The sequence below is a fragment of the Malaclemys terrapin genome, chromosome 4, assembly GCF_027887155.1.
Source record: "Malaclemys terrapin pileata isolate rMalTer1 chromosome 4, rMalTer1.hap1, whole genome shotgun sequence".
In the NCBI taxonomy this organism is placed as follows: domain Eukaryota; kingdom Metazoa; phylum Chordata; order Testudines; family Emydidae; genus Malaclemys; species Malaclemys terrapin.
The window spans coordinates 141,415,264-141,426,454 of record NC_071508.1 but is presented as its reverse complement, the minus strand read 5'-3'; positions in this window follow the sequence as shown (position 1 = coordinate 141,426,454).

The following is an 11,191-nucleotide window of genomic DNA, read 5'->3' as shown; positions in this document are numbered from 1 at the left end:
AAACAATGAGACAATACTGAGCAGCAGCGGTCTCTGCACACTGGCAGCCTAGTATCTGGAATGCCAAATTGAGTCGTCCGTGGTTTTTCCAGGACCTCTGTGGGAGGGCTCCGCAATGTTTGCCATAAACTCTAGCGCCTTAACTGAAGGTGCGTGGGTGATAAATCTGGAACAAAGATGCTCTTTATCCAAAATGCTAATTAGGTCTTGGAGTTTAATAAGTGTAACCCAAAGCCTAAGGCCCAGCTCTGGGGAGTAAGAGGCCTAAAGCTTTCCATGCAGGGAGATGAGGAGTGTGCAGCGACTAGGGCTCCCCATAGTCCCCACTAGCATTTGGGCCAGCACAACTGGGCCAGTGCACTGGCCAATGTACATTGCCCCATCTATAGGGCTGGCCCAGGAACAGTCCACCTGGAAAGCTGTAGGGTGGGGGCAAGAGACAGATTGTGATTCCCCGAGTCTTGATTTTTTTCCCAATCTGCTCCATGCATGGGACCTAGCCTAGCAAAGCCACAATTTAGCCAAGATTCTTTTAAACTGACTAAGAAAACCATTCTCCTCTCCTTTGCCCAGATTTTGCTCTTTCGGCTCTTGTGATGTCATCGCTTCACTTGCTCGCTAGCCTTCACTGGGGCGGATCCTCAGCTGGTGTATATTGTCCTAGCTCCATTGCCTCCAATAGCAACGTATTACACCAGCTGAAGACCTACGCCCTCCAGCCCAGACAGACCTGATTTCTCATGTAAAAACTCAAGCCAAAACTAAAATCTTAAAAAAACAAAGCACCCCATCTAGTCAGCCAACCTTGCAGCCTTCTTTAGCCACCATAAAGAAACAACACGGATGAAAACCTATTTTTCTTTTCTCTTACTGGTCCGTTTAAAGCTCTTTGAATGACGAGCAGGTACAGGTGTCTGATCTGCACCCAAATGCCATGCTTTTACATACACAGACATATCCACCAAGGACCTGATTCCAATCCAACATATGCCAGTAAGGAAGTGTTGACAAGTAGCTTCATAAATGCCTCCATGCCAAATCCTAGGAGATGTTGAACACTCAGTATCTGGTCCCACATAGACTATCAGGGTTCGAAGGGAGCTCAGGAGGTCATCTAGGCCAACTCCCTGCTTGAAGCAGGACTAATCCCCAGAGAGATTTTTGCCCCAGATCCCTAAATGGCCCCCTCAAGGATTGAGCTCACAATCCTGGGTTTAGCAGGCCAATGCTCAAACCACTGAGCTATCCCGCCCCTCCATAGAGGAGAACAACACGAATCGAGTGCTCCAAAATCTGTCACGTGAGACCAGGGCCGGCTCCAGGCACCAGCTGAGCAAGCTAGTGCTTGGGGCGGCAGACTGTTCGAGGAAGCATTCTGCCCAATCCTAGGGCGGCACGGCCGCTTTTTTTTGTTTGTTTGTTCTTGTTCCGCTCCGGCCGCCCTGTAGGGGGCGGCGGTGCGGCGAACCAGAGCGCCCTGCAGGGCAGTCCTCTTCCTTCCCTCCCCGCCAACCGGAGCGGAGCCCTCGCGGCAGGCGGCAGGAGGCGGCGCAGTGGGAGAGGCCACGTGGCAGCGCCCCTGCTGTAGCCCTGGTCGCCCCCCTTCTCTCTCTCTCTCCCACCTGCTCCCTCCCCCTTCCCCTCCCCCAGCCGGTCCCCCTGCACCTGCGCTCCGGCCGTGCTGCAGGGTTTTTTTTTAATTTATTTTTATTTTTGCTTTTCCGTTCTGGCCACCCCGTTTGTTTTTTTTTGCTTGGGGCGGCCAAAAAGCCAGAGCCGGCCCTGCGTGAGACAGTCTGAAAATGGTCAAACTAACATCTGAGAGGAGACGTGTTGGGTGCATTTGACCATCACGGCAACAGCTAATAGCAGTGAAAAATGTAAACAATCATTGAAGCAGACAGGCCCTGACTTGTATTAATGAGGGTGCTGTGGTGAAGGCACTGGCCTGGGACGCAGAGGATCTGCATTCAGTTCCCTGATCTTTAACAAATCTCTTAGTCTCTGTGTGCCTCACTTCCGTCTCTGTAAAATGGGGATAATAGCACTTCCTTCATCTGCCTTTTCAGCTTAGATGGTGAGCTCTGTGGGACAAAGGGTATCTCTTACCCTTTGTGTGTATACAGCCCTGTGACCCAAGGACCTCTTATGCCAACTGGGTAGAGGGCATGGGGGTACATAGGAGTTACATGGATCCCCTGGGTCTGGTATCTACATACGAGCTGCCGAAGGGGTCATGTAAGGTCTCTAATGAAAGCCTGTTTCACACTGGTCATCACAACCATTTTGAGATGCATGGATGGAAAATATGTGAAGAGCTACGTATACATACTACACATTATGTTCTCTAAGATCTGTGAGTTCAGACAGGTCACCAAAAGGTAAGCCACATACTCCTGGCAGGGAAAGGGGAAGAAACGTTTGCCTCTCTCTGGCTGGTCCTGTGCAAATTAAGGATTGTATGGTTCCCAGTGCATGCCCATGTACAGTCTGAGTAAAATGCTGATCAATTGATCGTGGGGGGCTAGAGGAAAAGAAAGCAGCAGGGGCTTTCCTGTCTAGGAGTAAGACAATGAACTGTATCTGGGATGCAGATGAACCCCCCTTATCCTTCCATCTGTGAAGACAAGCTGCCAGTGGGGTCCCTAGCACTGTGGGGCCCCAATCTTGGTTGGAGCTTTGAGACGCCACTGTCGTACAAATCATAAATATGGGTCCCTGTGGATTTTTTTTCTCAAAGAGGGTGAAGAAAGGAATAGGGTGAAATCCTGGTTGCCTTGAAGACAATTGTGAGTTTTGCCTTTGACTTCAGTGGGGTCAGGATTTCACTCCTGGGGGTTAAAGCCCCAGGAAACCATATCCTTCCCTTGCCGTTTCCACTAAGGGATGGATTCCCTTTCTCTGGGTAATTAACGGAATTCGTCACCACCAGCGCTGATGCTGAGAAAGCAGATCTAATGTGTCTATAGGTGACTCTGCAGAAGAAGCAAATTGAGTCGCTTCAGAATACGAGCAGCCTGAGGGCATGTGACATTCATCCTCCCCCGGCTCTGGCAGTAGAGAGTGTAGAGTACCAATGCATTATCCTTTCCCGGCATGTTTATTCACACCAGCCTGAGATTCTTTAAAAGCTGCTACAAGTTGGCTTGGCACAGTGTTACATCAAATAACATCGCTTCATTTACATGGGCGGGGGGACGCCTGCTGATAAAAAGCAGTCGTAATGCAGAGGGAGCAAAGTATGGGCTCACCACTAGAATCTCTGTAATGATCACAAAGGAAAGCTGGAGGGTGGGGAGAAGGGAACCCCCCACTTTGCCTACTTGTTCCGCAGCAGCCATGCCAGCACCATTTGGAAACGTTTCTCAGACGCTTCAGAGTCATTTCCACCATGCTGGGCTGTGCTCCGTTCCTCCACTATGTCCAGGAGGGCCTTGCATTGGGCCTTTCAACCTTTGTTTCAACTGGATTGGATTGCACGGTGTCAGCACACCTACCGACTCGGAACGCACATCGGTTACGTCTACACTGACACCACTGGCGACGGTGTGTAGGGTACACGTCGCCACACGCTGCAGTGGAAAGCAGGCTACGGCCATACTGCGGTGTGTAACCACATGTTAGTGAAAGGCTCTGGCATGGGGGAGGCAGCAGGAAAAGCCTCAGCCTTTCCCCCCTGACAGAGCCTTTCCCTGCAATGGGGGATGGGCTCCTGCAGCAGGGAAGCAGTGGGCCTCCAATCTGCTAAAAACAGTGTAGATGGGGAGGCACAGCTTAGTAGAGAGCTGCATAGGCAGGTCCCTCAGGCGTGTCTTGACTTGTCTTCACACTGCACTTCACCTGTGCTGGGGGGCTATCCATGTATGTCGTCTACATGCTGCCGAGAGAAGCCTTAGAATAGACTAACTGAGAAAGAACGGTGTGACACAGACATGCCCAAGCATGTGTGTCCGACCATCTTCTCAACATTTCGCTGAAGGGGGCTGTGTGTGGTCTCTGCCGAAAGCTAAGGACAGCTGGTTGTGACGGTTATTGCAAGATGGTTGTAGGCAACACAAACGCCGAGTCGGTGGGTGCTCCAGGGTTGGCGCACCCACGGGAAAAAAAGCAGGCCCTGACGATCACTCCTCTCCCTCCCTACCAGTGCCTCCAGTCCGCTATTAATCAGCTGTTCAGCAGCCAGCAGGAGGGGCTGGGGGAGAGGGAGGAGCGGGGGCAGGAAGAGGCGGAGTGAGGGTGGGGCATGCTCAGGGGAAGGGGCGGAGCAGGAGTGGGAGAAGGCATGGTGAGGTGGGGCCTTGGGGGAAGGGGTGGCCTGTGTGGGGCCTGGGGCAGAACGGGGGGTTGAGCACCCCCGTGGAAATCAGAAAGTCGGCACCTGTGGTAGGCGAGACAATTTTGGAGCCATGGAACATGTAGGCGATGGTGTTCCAAGACTGTTGGAAGTGAAATAGGTCACCTGAAATGGGCGAGTCTCAAAGCTAAATCAGCCAACACCGAGAACAATCATCTGTTGCCCCAGTGGAGCCCTGTGTTTATAGTCTGGGGCAGATGCAGACTTGAGCATTTGCAAAGACCATAGAACCCCAAAAGAAGTCCTTCTGGGCTGAGAGACAATAGTCTGTAACTATGTAAGCAGGGTCCGAATGAGCTCTCCCCTGACATCTAGTGAGGAGCTGGGGAAGAGGACTGCATGAGCCGACCTTGTTTGCATGGACACACCCACACTGCCTGGGTGCTCAGCATGATGGGATTGTTTTGCCCAAATGATCACTTTTGGCTGGTGTTGGATCACAAATCACTTTGTTATCGGGGCAGGAGTACAAGGGGTTATTATCCTTGTTGTGTGACTCAAGGGTGGCAGAACTCTGCTTGGCATGCCCTGATTGAGGGAAGAACAGGAGTACTTGTGGCACCTTAGAGACTAACAAATTTATTAGAGCATAAGCTTTCGTGGACTACAGCCCACTTCTTCGGATGCATATAGAATGACAGAATCACCCTCAACTAAAGAGCATTTGCTAGGTAGGGGACAAGAGTGCCACAGCCCAGTGAAGTTGTGAGGGATTTGTACAGGTACTTGTATGGCTGGCTGAGGTACTATTTGATCCGCTCTCTCCCTCCATGGTGTAATAACAAATGCTGATTAAAGAACAACAAACAGTTCTCTAGTACCTTATAGACTAACAGAAGTATTGGAGCATATGCTTTTGTGGGTGAATTTGTTACATGACTATAGAGCTGAAATCAAGGATAACCAGGTGTAAGCATTAGGGACAGTGTCTGATACGTAAAGCTGCCCAGTCTGCACTAGCAGTGAGGTTTCCCCACCAAGAGCTGTGTTAAGTGGTGAGATCTGAAGACATCCCATAGGGTGCAGAGTAGGGGGAGTGGTGAGTGGCTGGCAGGGCAGCTGATGCCACAGCGAGCACCTGGACAGCAGAGCAAGCAAGGTGCCTCCCCCACTCTGCCAGTGGGAGGTGAGGTCATGCAGATGCACCTCTGAACTCTAAGTCTTCTCTGACCAAGGACAACAACTGTGAGTGAGGTGGAGGGAGAAGGAAGGGGCACGTTAAAGGAACTTTTGGTTGCTGGACTTAAGAACCTGAGGCAAAAGGACACTGCCCAGCATACTCTGGGGTGGGTCTTTTGCTCGTGGTTTTATGTTTATGAATCCTGCTTGCAGCATTTTCCCAAATTAATGTCGGGTGACTTCGCTCCTTTTATTAAAAGTTTCTTTCTACCCTCAGACTCTGTGCTTGCGAGGGGGGAAGTATTGCCTTTCAGAGGCGCCCAGGGATGGTGTGTAATTGTCCCAGGTTACTGGGTGGGGGCTCGAGCCAGTTCTGTGTTGTATTGTTGAAGAGGAACCCCTAGGTATCGAACCTGGCCCTGGTTGCTGCTGACTCCAACTGGCAGACAGGTTACATGTATAACAGAAGAGGGCACAAAAGTTTCCCATTATGGAGGAGATACTCTGCCAATTTGAGGGTCTCAGGAAAGGTGGATCCCAGCTGGACTGGACAAACACTGAAAGGTCTGACCACTGGGTGATAAATATTTTATTGGACAGGAAAGCTACTTGCTAATACATATAAGCTAAAGACTGTGAGTTACGTTTTTCTTTTACCTGTAACGTTGTTTCCAAATCCTTACTTTTATTTGAATCTTTCTCTCAAGCTCTGTTAAATAAATTTCAATTTGGTTTTACTATAGACATAGTTAAGTGCCTTGTGCTCAGGAGAGTGTTGCACTGAGGTGAAACAAACCAGTAAGCTGGAGTGCTCTGTTTCCATGGAGGCAGCAGATGGGGTGTCCAGGAGCTCAGGGACTGGGCACTCAAGTGTAAGAAGGTGAGGTGTGCTAATTGCTAGGCTGCAGAGGGAAAGAACGGCACTCACGAGGCCTGGAGTGGAGCACTGGTGTTGCCAGCAGTCAACTGTTGGCGTTCCCCTGAGATCTCATCCACTGGGTTCCATAAGCCTCAGTTTGACTCCAGTCTTGTGACTCAGGTTCATTTATGTGGCATACAGCAAAGCTGGCCACTTCCGGGGCACAGCGCGGTCCACGGCGCTGGGACAGGCAGGAAGCCTGCCTTAGCACCCCGCTGCGCCGCTGACCAGGAGCCGCCTGAGGTAAGCCCACACCCCCAGCCCCAATCCCCTGCCCCAGCCCTGATCCCCCCAAACCCAGAGCCCCCTCCTGCACCCCAAACCCCTTATCCCCGGCTCCAGCCCAGAGCCTGCACCCCAGCCTAGAGCCCTCACCCCCTCCCACACCCCAACTCTCTGCCCCAGTCCAGAGCCCCCTCCCACACCCTGAACCCCTCATTCCCAGCCCCACCCAGCAGCCTGTACCCCAACCCTCTGCCCCAACCCTGAGTCCCTCCCAAACCCCTCATCCCCAGCTCCGTTGGGTCACGAGCATCAACAATTTTCTTCAATTGGGTCACCAGAAAAAAAGTTTGAAAACCACTGGGCTATGCAAACCCCACACTGGGCCGGAAGGCATTAAAGACCAATACTGGGACCGGCTAGCCCTGCCCCTGCAACACTGCAGAACAGCTGGAGACGAGGTTGAAAAGGGAGCAGCCCACCTCAGAAGGGGGAGGCTGGGGAGGAGGGGAAGAGCTATCCTGAAGGCTCCTGACAAGGGTGCTGGAGGAGTGTCCTTGAAGGAATAAGACTAAATACTGGACCTAGTTGGGGCCGATGGTTTGGTTGCCTTTTCTTTTCTCTTGGCCTGGATGCTGGGAGAGGAAAGCAGCAGTAGGAAGTGACCCAGGAAGGGTAACTCACAGGGCACCTTTGGGGACCATACTCTGTTGACCCCCTTAGGGCCCTGGATCAGAATATGTTGGAGTGGGTGAGCCCGGGATCCCCTGGCACCGCCCTCACTACAGGAGGGACCCAAACCACCTGCCTACCTCACCGGAATGCTCATGAAAGGAAGACCAGGACTGCAAGACCTACCCATCAAGAAGGGGCACTATGTGCACTAACCACTAGGCTACCTAACCCACCAAGAACTCTATTACAGCTACGTTGAGTTGTTCAGACTCATGCGTAGGGGGTCGCCATAGGACGTACCACTCATCCGAAGTTATATGGCAACCCTTTTCCTTTATATACATTTACCCATTACATTGCATTTACTATACTTTGCATCACACATTTTGTGATTGGCTTGGTCACTTTGTAGGAACCAATCGCTGTGCAGTACACACAACTTCCTCTTTACCTCACCTTATTTTGCGGGCTTATCTTATCCAGTCCATTGTAAATGGTTCCCTGGGTGTTCCCCCTTATCTTAGCTAGTCCAGACATTCTGTTTCCAGCCTGCTGATGTGTTTACCTCCCTAATCCTGTCTCCCAAGAAATGAGGCCTCATCCATATCCAGTTACTCCCGTCAAGCCAGGCCTACAACACAAGGTGGAGAGAGTTTCACTTGGTGGACACAGACAAGACTCCCTCTTGTTGTGAGCAGGTGGTAGCGATTGACCTCAATTAACCCTGAAAAGTGTCCCCAGAGGGTACATACAATGGGTACATTTCTGCAAAGGGGCCCGCGGCGTTCCGTCAGTGTGCACTGATGGGTAATTATGTTTGCAGTGCCTATATCATATACACCTAACCATTGCTCACACAAAGGGGTGTTTTTTGCACAGGCTGATGCCTGCGCACATGCTGATGCCTGGAGTGCTCCCAAGTTAGCACATCTGCACCTCAAGCTGTTCAACATGTTTTAATGATGATGTGTGCACACGTGTGTGTGTGTGAGTTTTTCAGCTGGGCTTTTCAAAGGTGTTCGGGTGCCAAACTGCCTTAGCTCTTTGCAAAACCCAGCCCTAATGCTTTAGGCACAGGTTGCAGTACTTACCAATCTCCAGGATTCAAAAAATCCCGAGTCAGGTTTCACAAATCAGGAGAGCAGCTTAAAATCATGAGATTTAAAAAAAATTGTCTGTTCTTTCTATGTGTTTCCTGGTTTCTGAGTGCATACAGCTCACACTTTCATGCTTTTCTCTGAAACCAGGCTGGCTAGAAATGTACCTGTTTAAAAATGAAAGCCGAGCCTCTCCACCTCCTGAGGGAGGCCAGGCACTGGGCCTTCAAGAAAACCACCAAATATTGTGAGATTTGTGATGAAATCATGAGGGGTGGCAGCCTTGAGTCTAGCTGTCCACTGAAGGCACATTCCTGAGTAAGTGGTCTGCAGCCCTGCGGCGGACCCGGTGATGCCTGGGGCGAGGCTGTACCTCCTGGAGGCCATGTTCTCTTCCTGGAGTACATGGAGGCTTTGTGGGCTGACATGGAGTAGGTGAGCAGACCCCTGGCCGTGCTTCCTGTCCTTTGGGATGACGAATGCTCCTCAGGATGGCTGGAAGAAGCAATGGGAATGCAGAGGCTGTGACTAGCTCATGGGAGGCCACTTGCAATGTGGTTCTTGGATTTCAGCGAAAGGTGTCATATTGCAGCGCTGGAGACTGGAGTCTTCTATTTGTCCATTGACTAGGTTCGTTCCCCATCCTGCCCCTCCAACATCCTTCGGTCCCTGACCAGCAAGGGACAAATCGAGGGGGAAGAGGGTGGCTTTCAAATTTTAACAATTACATTGTTTTTCTGTAAAAAGCGACAGAGTCCTGTGGCACCTTATAGACTAACCGACGTATTGGAGCACAAGGTATTCACCCACGAAAGCCACTTCATAAAATGAAAATAACAATTAGTCTCAGGGGCACCAAATCTTTGCAGCCATTCAGGGTTATCCATAGAGACTTCCTTGGAGATTTTTAAGGCCCGGCTTGACAAAGCCCTGGCTGGGATGATTTAGTTGGGAATTGGTCCTGCTTTGAGCAGGGGGTTGGACTAGATGACCTCTTGAGGTCCCTTCCAACCCTGATATTCTATGAGCCCCAGTCACCATATTAACTGGGGCATCAAAAACATAACTGCATATTTGTGAAGTCCTATTTCCTTTAAAACAGCCAAAAAAGTATCTGCTCCTCACCCAGAGTTCACATAGTCCCAGTAAAGACAGAGTAGAGAGACGGATTTAGAAAGCAGCTTTTCATTAAAACAGGTTTATTCAACATGATCTTTGAATGCTGAGAATACCAAACCCACTCTTAGTTCTTCACTTGCCTTTTAAAATGGTCTTTGGTGTTGCACATGTCAACATTCTGTTGTCCGTGCACTTGATTTGACATTGGCATCCTTGGAGAAATCATTTCCTTCCATGCCCCCTGCTGGACATTTGCTATTTTACATCCTATGGATAAAAAAAAATCAACACTGGTTCAATAAACATACTGCTTTATTATTATCACCTTAAAAATCCTATGCCAAAAGAACCTTCAGGTTGCAAAGCCAAGTATTCAAAAGCTAAGAAATGCCAGAATTAAGGCTGCCTGTGAGGTGATGTTGGTAATCTTATTGAGAAAGGGCGCATCTCATACCATTTTAGGTTATCTCTACTGACTTCCGGAGTGGTGATAAAGCCTTCAAAGGCTCCTCTGTTTTGCATTCTGCAATCTGAGTGCATGGGTTGTTGAGCATCTTGGGAGGGAAGAGAAAAAACTTGAATCAAAGGACTGGCTGAACAACCCAGCACTCTATACCTGGCAGAACTTGGTGACCACTATTATAAGGGTGGAGATTCTCTTGGCATGCACCAGGCAAGGGAAGCTCAAATGTGGATCACACCCAAGGGTCACCTGCCACACACATTAAACTTCCAAAACCTCTCTCCTCTGGTACCACAGCACAGCTGGTATCACTAATGATGCAGTCCCCAGTCGCCAAGACCGCGCAGTGCTGAATCGGGATGGTTTTAAACACATGCTTCAAGTTCAGCTTGTGCTCCAGTTCTTTGCTGGCTCGGGGCCTATCTCTTGTAGTGGCACGGGATGCAGTACCTGGGAATCCTCAATCCTTCTGGAGTGAATTACATTAGTGGGGAGGCCAAGAAAAAAACCTAAAAGAGGGACCCTCATTAAAAATCAACAATCCCCTCTTGCTCTTTTACAGTAATGATCTGTGATGGGGTGTATAAACCCCACAGGCAGGGGTTAAAGAGCAGGCATTGCCTCAGTTAGCCCCACCCTGCTACACGTGGCCTGAGAGTGGACATAAAAGAGCTGCCCAGCAACTGAGCCCTGTCAGGGAAGGAGAACAGATAGGTTGCTCCTGTGTTGGGGCTAGAAGTCCTGCTGGAGACTGGTCTGCAGCCTGCCCGAGCCCCTGGCAGGGTCATAGTCACAGACAGGCCTATCAGCCCCATGATAATTATTGTTTTCCTTAAAGCCCCAGCTCCTGGAGTCACGTGATATGCGATGATTTCAGCCTTCCTTCTTAAAGAGAAATGAAGTTTCTAGCGCTTGTGGCTGCGGAGAAAGCTTCAAAATGTGACGCCAGTGCACCCTAAAGGCTCAAAAAGCAGAATGTAAATAAAAACCCCACCAAATCTGTAATTTTTACATAATCTCATTATTTTAAAGCCAATCTCATGATTTTTGGTGAGCCTGCTTCTTGATTTTTGAACATTTGGTGTTGGCGATACTGTGAAAGTGACTTGAAAGTGTCAGTTTCATTCCTGTTTAAAGTCATTTTCTAGTCTATTATTTGTAGTGGGGTAGCTCCCCTAGAGCCCCAGGCAGGTGAAGTATAAACTCAGGGGACCTTGCCCTAA